This window comes from Larus michahellis, chromosome 2 (genome assembly GCF_964199755.1).
Source record: "Larus michahellis chromosome 2, bLarMic1.1, whole genome shotgun sequence".
In the NCBI taxonomy this organism is placed as follows: domain Eukaryota; kingdom Metazoa; phylum Chordata; class Aves; order Charadriiformes; family Laridae; genus Larus; species Larus michahellis.
The window spans coordinates 127,242,844-127,255,856 of NC_133897.1; positions in this window are offsets into that span (position 1 = coordinate 127,242,844).

Sequence of the window (13,013 nt, forward strand, 5' to 3'; positions counted from 1 at the left end):
GTCTCTCTTCTGGTTGCCCGTAATCAGATTTTAATACTGTCTTTCAATTTATCTTTGCAGATACTGGTCCCTGTATCTCGACCCTTTCATAACTCTATGCGTAATGCTTTAATGATTATATGTAAGACCCACAATATACATTTGTGAAATTTTACCTACATCGAGCTCTCCTATACTGTTCCTCTTCCTAAGAGCAAGAGAAGGTCTCAGTAGGTACTGCAGAGCTCCCTACATCATTGGTTAATGTACACTGTTTACACACAGATTTGCTAATGGATAAGGCTATGATAAATTTGCAAGCTGTGCTGTTTCTGATCGCTATAAAAGAGGATAAAGACTGCGAGATGATTGATGGCCCTGGAGGACACCTTCAGGCTTTATGCCGACCTCCTTGCTACAAGAAAGCGTGTCTTATCTCCTGATCTGCTTATCATGAGGCCAAACGTGTTTGGGCTATTATGGTTGTTTGCAGTAAACCTGGCAGAACTTAGCCACTGAGCCAAACCACCATAAAAACAAGTCTGAATGCTGACGTCTCTTCCATGTGGCTTTGCAAAGTGTTTGAGACCCCAACCTTATACATCAGTAACACTGGAAGAAATCACCAGAGCCACAGCAGGGCCAGCACTGAGACAACCCCATCCACTGGCACCAACACAGATGGCAGCTGCCCAGACAGACAGTCTTTTTTTTTGCATCTGTTTTTCTGGTTTCTGGGGAATTTCCAGATACAAGCCTGGGGAAAAAAAACAACAAACCCAAACCAAAAAACCAAATCGAAAACGCCAGCCACCATACATTTAATATTCTAACCATGTTTTAACATGAAAACTTATCCCTCTTTCTACAGCTACAGTATATTTGCTCTAGCATAACCAGGACAGGTTATTACCCTGGTATGAAGCTGTTGAGAGACCAAAACCAGGAATTTTCTTCAGATCTCTGCCTTGGACTTTTTAAGCTTTTTCCTTGCATAAACTTCATTTAGGCAAAATGTTTAAGGACTTGCAGGTTAAAAGAAATGGCTGCTAAAATCACACAAATGTGAATAATTTTATCATACAGTAGAGAGTTTTGCTTTTCCAAACACTGAAAGACTCAAGCAACTAGGGAAATCTTCCCCACTCACAATTCAAAACCTTTTTTGGCCAGCACCATGATCCAAAACCACATTCCCCCAGGCCTCTCTCAGGGTTACAAGCCACTGCTGCTAGGAGATACTGAAACATCCTTCTCTTGGTTGAATGGAAAGTCTCATCCATCCACACATGCCACTTCTCAAATAAACTACTGCCTCCCAAAGCAGCTGGACTCATCATTACGGTTTTGCATTTACGCTTGTTTTGGGGAATATAGTATTTCACCTTAAATGAAGAGCAGAGAATAAATCTACCACTTAAGTAAGATTTAGTGTAACTGAATTAGAAAAACCAAATCATCAGTGTGGGTTTCCAGTGGAAACAGCTTTTCTAATCACTGTGGTAGGACCTGATGTGATGCCCTGTCCAGTGAGCTCCGTCTTGTGTCTTGAATTGCATTCATGTGCCAAAGTCCTAGAAGTCTTAAAGGATGTAGAGAAATGGCCCAGGAAAAAGGACTAAGGATTCTTCCTCTTCCCTCCCCTCCTCTGCCTTTTTTTAATTCAGAAGAAATGAGTGACCATGCCTGATCCAGACGAAACACAGGCTTACAGGGCATCCTACAGGGCATATATCCAAACTGCACTACTGTTTGATACTGCCACAGTCACACTAATTAAAAACATGATATGGCAGACTGGTTAGTTTTGTTTGGACCTGTGTAAAGCAGTATCAAAAGAACATCCCAACCTTTCAATTAACAAGAGCTCAAAATATACACATTAAACCTCCTATGCAATTGTATTTATTAAACTACCGAGGATTAAAAAAAAAAAAGGCAAAAACCCAAACTCCATTAAATAAAACAAATCCATTGAGGTTGTCTCCTTAAAAAAACAAAACAAAACAAAAACAAAAAAACCTCAACAAAACAAAACAAAACCAAACAAAAAAAACCCACCCCAAAACAAACATACATATGAAACTGGTAAAAAACCACTATCCTTTTTTTGGTTAGTTCCCATATAGTAGCAACATAAAGGATACCTTCTCTCCATGTTACTTTAGGATATAGGTACCTTTTGCTAAAACCACTGCTAAAAACAAGCATGTTATGAAATATAAATTCACACTAAGGTAAAAATGTTGGTAACAAAACCAGCAATGTAGTAATAACACACATTAAAATAACACTAATGGAAAAATAGAGGGATGAGAGTAATGGCTTACCAAATGCTGCCTCAAATTCTCTTTCTAAACTTAGGTTTTTTTGTGATAAACTCTTTCTATGATTCAGATTGCCTGATTCTGTGTTTCTTGTTTGGAAAACAGGTAGTAAGTCTTTTGATGTTTAGCTAAAATAGACAGAAACTGTCTATACAGGAAACCTTTGTGATGTTAAATGGAAAAGCAGTTCAACAAAAAACAAAAATTTCAGTCCCTGTGACTTTACTGTTACATTCCCACCCCATAAGAAGGTCTCTTGTCCTGTCTAGAAGCAGCCTCAGAGGCCAAGAGAAACAAAAATAAGGAAGAATAGGATTTCTCAAGACCCAGACCAAATGCTACTTAAAGTCTGTGGCAACTAGAGGTCAAAGAAGGTACAAGCTCATCAAGGTTGACAAGCTGGAATAGAGAATATACTTCAGACATTTTATATAGAGAAGGAAATCAACTATGAGTACAGTGACTTGGACTTTAAAAACAAATACATTTAAATAAATCTATTAACAAATTAAAACTTCTCCCTTAAAATATCACAAGATCTATCAATTAATTAGTTTGAAGGCTTCTTGGATAAAGTATTTCAGCATATTAAAATATGCTAGTCAACTTCCTGATGTTCATAAAATCTTTCTAATAAAGCTCTTAGCATGTTTCCTGGTGGCTTATCATATCTGTTTCTTAGAGTCTGAATTGCAATTTTTGCCTGTTAAGAAGTGAAAAAAGAAAACCAAACACATCTGGTAGCTGCAGCAACTTCAGTCTTTATATCATGACATACACAGGTAAAATACATCATCTAAAAGGCTTTAGAATTTATTTTCTAATCTGGAAATGCAGTTATACAGGCAGCATTTGGAGAGAAACTCCTAAGAAATTCATTTTGAAGAAATTCATTTCTAGCTACAGACATGTTACCTGTTATATTTGACAATAGCTTAATTCCTCTGAAGAAGTTTGCCGATACGGAGCCCATAGGACTGGTGTTTATATCCAGTTCATTCTCAATGATTGTTATGTACGTGAGGTCTTCCCCATATCATAAAAGCAGAAAGAGATACGGGATAAATAATTAGGAGATACTGGAACTGCAGCAAACATGAAGCACCAGGAGACAAGGAAAGAAAACTTCAAGAAGGAAGAATGAATACCTCTCTGAAGTGTTCAGCTATATATAAGGAATATTCTGCACTTTTGTAGTTGCAGGCAAAAAGCAGTTAGAGGCTGTTTCACAGCACGAACAGCATGATGCACATCAAACCAGAACAGAATATCTGTTTATTGATAATGAAATTTTATCCTTTGAATGTATACATGAAAAAGAAATGTGATTTTCATCAAATATTTCACCTCTACCTCTTTGCTGGGTTTGTACTGAAGGCAAGAGGTCTTGTAGAATGAGAAACTAGATCCTTCATAATTTATACTTTTATACATACGTGGCAAGTATTTCATCATGCTGAACGCCAAGTGATTTTTTTTGAAGGCTTTCCTGCATCCCAAGGGCCCCAAGGAAAACCTTCTGCCCCGGCAGCTGCTGCTGCTGCCTTTCTGCCAGAAGCTGCTGCTCCCGCAGCCCGGCCGGTGAAACAGATCGTGTGGGCGCTCCTGGCCCGTTTCGAACTAAATTGGCCTATTTGGTTCACCCTACTGATTCACCTATTAGACTTATCCAGCTCATTTTGTCTCTGGTGAACCGAACAAATGCTCTCCCTCCTAAGTAGAGCTGCGGGGATGGTAATTCCCAGCAGGGCAACATCGCTGAACTGGTAAGCACAGTAACACCCTTCGCTGCCTCATCCCCTTGCTAAGTCCTCACCTGGGCACGGCTAGAAGAACTTTATTTTAGTGCCTAAGAGTCAAGAATAAAACCGATTTAAAAGTACATTATTTACCTTGCATTATTTCTAGGATGTCAACCACCGTCACGTTTTCTCTGGTGGCTAACTGGGTTCAGTAAGTCCTCAGCCCTTTCTCCCCTGTCCCTACCACACACCTCTTCCTTCACTTTTGGGAGTCCTTAACAGAAATGGTGCTCACAACTGGATCGGAGAAACGGTATTTTAAAAGCTCTGAAAAACCAAGATGCATGGAAAGAGGATGAAAAGGAAATTTCTTGCATATACATTAGGTAACATGTAATGTTAATAAAAGAGACACAGAGCAGGAGAAAGGGCACTGCTACTGCTATGTTTTATGTTAATAATGCAGTATTAATGGTTTCTGGAAAGCTATGCTCCATTAGCAATAGTGAGCAATAGGACACCACAGATTTCCTAAGACATTAAAAGTTACACCATTTCTGTAGTGATAAATAAGGTCAGTTTGGTATAGGCTGCGAGAGTCATTCAGGAAAGAGATCCAAAACTTTCAATAGATATTTCTGTGAAAATATTATTCCCAAGTCCCATGGTTGATTATGGTCAACAGCAAATTAAATGCTGTCAATTACAAGAAAATAAATAGAAAACAAAACAGAATATATGTAATTCAAATTTATCTGGGGAACTACCATAGCATACATGGCTTATTCTTATTTTTTTTCCTTAGCCTTCATTAGCTACGGTTGGCCATGGCTGAAGAGACTGGAATAACAGCCCCTTTGGTTTGTCTCTTTATGTTACTTACCAGAATCACTGTAGGTGCATATTTATCTGTGAGCTTCATCAAGATATTTTAATCTAAAATATTCCTTACTTAGCATTCTCTCATCAAATGAGACTATTTCCCTGGCATTTTAAATGTGAAATGACCGGCTACGGAGTGGCAGAGCCTGTGCCTCTGGCTGGATAAACCAGCAGCGAAGAACAAGGAGTCAGCAGGGATGGCTCCATGGTGAGTGATGGACCATCTGGCGTTTCTTCCACCCCACAAAGCTCCTCGCCTGTCAAGAATATAAAATGTTATGGGGGTGCGCTTGTCACCCCCCCACACCTGTAAGAAAGGGGTGTGCACACGTGAGCATGCGCCTGTGGGATTAGAAATGGTGGGGATTAGGGTGTTTAGAAACTTGTAGGTGCTTTTCAGCATCTTGCAAGTGTTTTGTACTTTGGTTTATCTGTTGGCCTGCTGGTATTGATCCAGAAAGTGAAGTTCACTGACTGCCGGCTAATTACGTGTCATTAATAAATCTGGAAACCACTTTGATCTTAATTTGAGTTAAACCACGTAAATCGAGCAAGTCTCCCCTGCCACACTCCCTTGTGTTAAAAAAGTCCTGTGCTATTAAAAAACCAGTAAGCAATTATCTTAAGTACCCCTGAATCACACTCAAGTTACAATAGCTCTTTAACTCAGATGATTGACTACTTCATTTCCTAGCATAAATGTAGTTAGGGACTAACGAGCTCCTTCTTGATCCTCTAATTATATTGCTCTTCATCTCAAAGTCAGTTGCTGGTTTGGTGCATTCCTGTGCCATTTCTCTCTATATGGGGTTACCCTTTAGTATGAGCTTGTAACGGAGAAAGGAAATTTCTTATTTGTAAATTATATTTCAGTAGGTAGTCTCTCCTCACATACATCAGTATTATTTGCAGCCAAACCACTGAATTTGGGGAAACACCTCACAGATGAACAGTCTATAGTTTCTCATACTCATGTGCTATAACTAAGGAAATTAAAAATACTTGATGGGCTAAGAGAGTGCAGAAAGAGCAGAATGAAATAAAAGTTTCCCATTCAGCAAAAACATTGAAAAGAAAAATGCAGCTGAAGCTTTTGGATCCCCAAATATCACCTGGGAAGCAAGATGGTTCAATGATTAGTTCCAGAGAAACAACCCGTCCCCTAGAATTTTACTAAAAATGCTAATCATGAAACACAGCAAATAAAGTTAAAACATGTAATACAAATATACCATGAAAGAAATACACATAAAATTGTTATGAATTGAACAGAAAGAAAACGATAGTCACTGGTTACTGTAAGTTTTAACATAAAAAGAAGCTCTAGCAAGTGGCCAGCCTATTAATGCTAAAGCGCGCCCTGACGTAAGCGGCAAGTGAGGGCATCCTGGCATCTGCAGAGCAGGACCCCAGCAGGAACAAGTTCAGTGTCAGAGGAAAACCCCTGTATGGAAGACCTCCTCTTTATTAGGTTAGCACTAACATTAAACTGCTTTACTGCAGATAGGCAAGGGCATGTCCCTAATTTTCCACCCTGTTTCTTGTGAGGCTAGATCCTTTAGATTAGTTTTGTTACCCTGCAGTTACTTAAACCAGTAGGATCTTGTTTTGTGGTCAGTGGTGGCTGTTGAGGTGAAAAATTAATTGCTTCTATACGCTCTTGCCTATGGCCATGTCCTTTGATTTGTCTTTCTTTGACATCATTTTTTGGCCTGCAAGCATAAGAAGTCTTGCATTCTTTACACAAAGTCGCGACCCACTCTTTAGATTAGAAACAATCTTTTTACTCAGCATGTACATACTGTTTAGTATAACAGGTATATGATTAGGCCTCTTATACAATGCCAAAAAGTCCACAAACATGCAAGTGAAAATTAGTAAGCACCAGAGAAACATAAAGTTATTATTTTCAGAGCTACATTGGAAAACGGAGCTGTAATGAAGCACTATAAATCTTCCTTATAGGAATAATCACAGAAGGCTGTACCTATAAAAACTAACCCAATTAAAAAAGAAATATACTTCATGGTAAAAAAGAATTAAAGCTACACATCTTCAAACTAATTTTTTAAGATGTCCCCGATGTGTTCACAGTCTTAGGACATGGTCTCCTCTGGCTTAAACTACATGAGCAGCCCTTCGAAAGGTGCCAATGAATAGTGGCTGCTCGTAAAATAAATGGTCTGGCCCATCATCTAGGACTATGTAACTGGATATGATTTAACTGCACGTACTACCGTACATAAAAAAAAGAATATAAAAAGTTAAAGCAAAGACTACAAAGGGCAGAAACAGAAGTATTAGATTAACAGCGTCTGATAACTGGCAAGACCGAACAGGTACCGTTCCAATTAATTGTGGTTCCCACAGGATTCAAAGGTGCTTTGAAGACAGCAGGCACTGACAGTATTCGTTTGGGCTGTGAAGACATATGGAGCCAGGGACAAACAAATCCATGGTACAAGCATTATAAAAGTTGTCTGTTATTTTTCTAGCCTTTCTGGCTTTTGCCTCCAAGCGTGAGCTAGAAGATTCTTTATGTAGGGACTAAAGGTATCAGCAATAAGTGATGGGACTCCCCAGTGCTGCAACAAACCAGTTATCTATTCTGTGGCAATTTCTCCACTCTGGTGAAATGTCACATATGATTATTTGGCCTGGTTTATACAGAAAAATAAACAGGAAAGACATGACCACCACAAAAAAACCAAAACAAAATACAACAAAACAACGAAAAACACCCAAACAAAAAAAACCAAAACAAACAAAACAAAACACGAAAACAAACCAAAAGAAAACAAAACAACACCAAAAACCCCAGAGCCCTTCACTGTATAAAAATAAGAGCAATTAAAATTCATATTCTGTCCTGTAATCAAAGGACATGGAGCTGTCACCAAAGCACCCCTTTATTTCTTCTTTTTGAATAGACTTTCTCTTAAACACTTTTGCTTCACTTCCGTGAAAGCCATGTAATTACTGTTTAACAGTGTTGTTATTTCACTGTAATTCCAAATACCGAAAAAACCATAACAGCTAAGGCAACCACAATGATTACAAGAAGCTGCATCTCCCACAGATTTGTCTAATGACACAATCTGAATACAGCTACAGCATAATTAGAGGATTCTGCCCATTACTAGAAGGCTGAGACTTAAGGTGCCTTTAAGGTGACAATTAATGGATAAAAAATGCACCATATAGTAAGTAACAGACCTAAATAACATGCCTGGATACCATGTTTGCTTTGTTTCCTTTCAAACATTTGTTTGGCTCATCAACTATTTAAAGAAAATATGTAATCTAGCTGGGATGGCATCATGTATTTCAAAATAAAAGCAAAAAAATATGAACAAGAATTAGAAGTGGGACTCTAAGAGTTTAATTCTCACTGAGACAATGCTGGTACATAAAATTATTTTCTTATGTGCCTGATCACTCATATCTAAGTGTCTCACAGACAGTCACAAAATCATATGTCAAACTACCTTGACCTTATGATTTGCATTTGCTTAGTGGACTCCAGTCTTTAAAAAAAAAAAAAAGTGAAAAGGGCATAATACTGAGAGATGTCTAGTTCTGCAAGTCATGAATAATATTTGAGTATCTGGTCATTTATACATTGGCAAATACCTTTTTAGAGGACTGGAGGGTCTCTGAAGCTTAAGCCAATTGTGCATCCTTCTGTGGACATCGGCAACTGGAGAAATAACATTTCCTCCATCTCCTCCTCTTTATTACAGACTATTTTCAAGCTAAAAGAAAAAACCCTCACTTGCCATGCCATAATTTTCCATACGAGTTCCAGAGATATGTCACCGTTTGTGGCCTTCTGTCCCACAGTTCACTGGAACAATGTCCCTTTAAGCCATAGTTTCTTTTGTAAATGGGAAGCAAAGGACTGAAAAGGTACAGAATACCAGGCAGAAAAACCTCAGGTACAAAACACATTATAACAGGCATTTGGATTGGCCAGAACCAGGGCACGCATTGCAGAAAGTCATCCAGATACTTCAGCTGAATCAATTCTTCTGATATATAAATTGCAGAGATTAGAGATTCTCATGTATGACATTCAGGCCTAGATATCCCTTCCTGCTAGGAGAGAATACAGTACATTGAGTTAAACACTCTCAAATATTTCTCTCAGCTTACCCACTAGAGAAAGATGACAGAATTACTTGTCTTTTGTAACACGTAACTTAGAAAATTTTACTCTATTTAAATACTGGATTTAATCTTATCTTCTGTTTATAAACCAAGACATTGATAAATGACTTGGGTTTCAGTTATATTCAGATACATATATAATCCAATAATTTCCTCCAGAAAAACAATGAAGGTTCTTTCCGGTAAGTTCTTACATAAACATATAATAAACCACAGGTTGATGCAGAAATATTTGCCTTATTTCTCCAGCACTTCTCATACATGATAAGGGAGACGTACAGGTAAGGCTGGAGCTCAGAATTACACCAGCAGGTAAGAGTTACTGTGAGAATATCTTCTATTTTATACACATTGGATATATTTGCTTTTGTTTCATTTTTAACAGCTAAGAATGCTATTCTCAGCATCTATCAACTTATTATTACTTGGTCAGTATCTGTCATGGAAGTTAGCCTTGAAAAGGGATTTAAAAAGAAGGAAATAATGAAGAGCTTTAAAGTTAGCTGGAGGCAAGGTCACATTCTGAGAAGCAGAGATAAAAGCAGCAACGCCAGGATCACCAGGAAGCGGAGGTCTTCACTGTCACCTCAGAGATATATACATATAAAAACAGCAACAGATAGGTCTAGGAAGGGCTTTGAAGGTGGGGCCCAAGGCGGTGTGTGAGAGCAGGGAACAAGGAGCAGAAAATAGGCGAGGGAAGCGGAGAAGGAGGCCTTTGACACCAGGAGCTGCCAGAGGAAAGCAAGGGCGGGCAGAGGAGGGCGGGCAGCCTGGGAAGCCGGCTATAGAGCTGCTGGCTGCTTTGGCTTCACTCCTGTGGATCACGTAAATCATTTTGGGTTCCAGTGGAAAGACGTATCGACCCTGTACCAACTCAATGCAAAGCAGTCCATTGTTTTCCCACAAGCACAAACTTAAACCAGCTTCATTACATATGACTTTTTAATTAGTTGCATCCCATAAGTGGATATTTTTTAAGGATGGCTTGTTTTCCTTTAGCTTAAACATGTTATTTGCCAGCGCAAGCTAAACTGAAGCAAGCATTGTTTCAAGCATCTTTTTGCTAGTTGAAGTGTAATATTTTACAATCATCATTTAAATGTTTAAAACATTTAAAAATCACACTCCACGTGCACTGTCCCGCTTAGGTCAGACCTATCAGCACAGTCCTGGTCCAGAGGGGATATCGCTACTAGGATATTGTACAACTAGAAAATGGTCAGAAAACAGTAACGAGAAAAACCAGAGGCATGGACTGGCTCCCAGAGAAGGAACATCGAATATGGCCAGGGCTTGTCAGCTTGGAAAAGAGATAGATTATAAGGAATATGACCGACATCTATAAAACCCAGCAACACGGTAGCTGACTATGGATCAATTGCTCACTCTTCCAATAAGGAAAGCATCACTTGAAGCTGGGAGAATCACAGGATCACAGAATCACAGAATGGTAAGGGTTGGAAGGGCAAAAGGTGACTTCTCATGCAACATCTGATAGATCTGTGCAGTTCACTGCTAGATGATGGGTCCAGGGGAAATCTGGACAAGAATGATAAGGAAAATTCCACTGTTTTACTAAACAGGTAGAAACCATGTGCCATCAGCTGTAGATGGCTGGGGAATGGGAGAGTATTAGGAGGCATTCCCACGTATGTCTAGCCTCAACTGCTGCTCCTGGGGGCTGCAGGATGTCGGGCTTGGATATTATAAAAGAACAGCCATCTTGTTCTTATACAAAAGTATTCTCTGCATTTCACTTGAAATGTAGTATTGTTTCCTTAAGCAGAGGAGTATAATAAATCTCAAAATGTTTTGCAATTCACAATTCAACTTTTATAGACTCAGCATTTGGCTGTTGCTAAACAACTTGTGTTGAAAGATTTTTATTTTACTGCGTTTTCAGTTTTGAAATATGAAGGTGATGTAGCACCCTAATTGCAAATGCAGTTATACCCATACAAGGGCTAGAAGCGGTGTAATCTTTCCCTGGATTTCTGAAGTATTTAATTACTGTAGCAATAGATATATACAAGTCCTGACTAATGATGGCATTTAATATTTTGGATTATATCAGATGTAAGATGGTGCATGATTCAGGATACAATTGATTTTAAGATATTTTTTTCTGTAAGTGGATGGAATTTGTTGTTGGATGGTAGTCGTGCTACTATCACCTGAACAGTCAGTCCGTCTGCCTCCAAACTCGCCTTTGCATATTTCCTACATGAAGCCTCTTAAAAACCCTGAGGACATCTTGCACCCTCATGAGGCTGTATAGCCTTGTTAGCCAAAATGTACCGATGCAAAGGGAAGGAGACAGCACAGCAGACAAACCACACAGCACATCATGCATTGAATGTAGTTAATGTAAAGCCCAGGATCCCAGCTTGTCACAAGCAAACGCCTCACAGAGGGCCTAAAAGCAGGGCAGGCATGTATGATACCCTTTTTTCTAATACTCTCCCAGTGTCCAGTAGGCAGCCTAGCAGGTAAGAAGAGATCACAAAGTCCATAATTATAATCTGAGGAATCCTGGCCCAGTGATGTCTAGGAAGGCTTTGTAATGGTCTTCAGAGAGACCTGGATTTCATGCATTTTAGATAAGTGCTCGATAATCTAAGTAGAGCTGAATAGTCCATCAGTCAGTGTTTTACGCTGGAAATCTCTCAAACCCTGTGCATATAAAGTCTTTGCAGTAGAGGCAAGGATAAAATCTAATTCTACAGGGTAGCATCCTGTGGTCTGCTCAACACTGCACCTTCCCTTCTCTCCTTCCACCCTCCTATTCTAAACACCCTCCAACTCTCACAATGGGTCAGCAGGTCTCCCAGATCCACAACAATGTTTTCCTAGGTTGTATCATCTCATCCGGTGCCTGAAGCAGGACTCCACAGGAAAGAGGTCTGGGAGCAAAACACTGTGACACCCGTGTCACTGTACGGTATCACGCGTTGCTGGTCCCCAGTGCAGATCTATGGCTGCGCTCGCACAGGCACCCCCAACTGCAGCTCTCACAAGCCCATCTACTCTGCAGCTGGGTAGCCTGGGACGCCGATGGGCGAAGTAAGATGCTAAAAGCTGAACCCCCAACTTGGGTGCAGCGGATGCTGTGCCGGTGTGCTCCCTCTCCCCAGGAGCCAGCCTGATCTTTATCTCCTGTAACCCTGCCCAAGCGATAACCACCCGTGGTGGTCACCATGGGTGCGTCTAGTGATGATGGCAGCATCCGGGGCTCAGCGTGGTTTCGGTGAGACAGAAAACAACACAATAGCCAAGGGCTAACTTAAGCAATATTGGTACTGTGGCCAATATGCATAAAAAAATAGGTCAATCATCTTACCCCCATAAATAGTGAACAGCCCAAGAGCTCTTTGAGCTCTCCCACACAGCAGCAGGCTGCACACCAGGATCTCCCCTTGGGTAGGGATGCTGCTCAAGGTTCCTTCTCGAGATTCAGAGATTCCTTGCCGCCAACAGATCCTCAGTGACTAATAGCACGCTAAACTTTGAAATCTTAGCTAAGCGATACAAAGGCTTGATTGTGCATATATAATCCTTTAGATATAAACCGTTGACCAAGCCCGGGACTAGGACTGGATCCAGCGGCACCTAGATTCCTCTCTGAGAGGTTTAGAAAGCAAGGGGGTGCTCTCTGGAACCTTGACTCAAAGGGAGGGTCTCCCTGACAGCTCTCTCTGACCCTGTCCTCTGTGCAGTAAATAACCCAGTGTGCCTCGCCACCTCGAATCTTGTTAAAAACACTGTCGCATTTACCATCAAACTTTGTTAAAGATCAATACATGCATCGCTGCTTCTCTCTACGAGTGAGGTGCACCGCTCCATCCGCCACAGATGCGCCTGGAGCGGAGACACCGCCACCGCCGCGGCTGGCGCCCCCCTACCCCGGGCG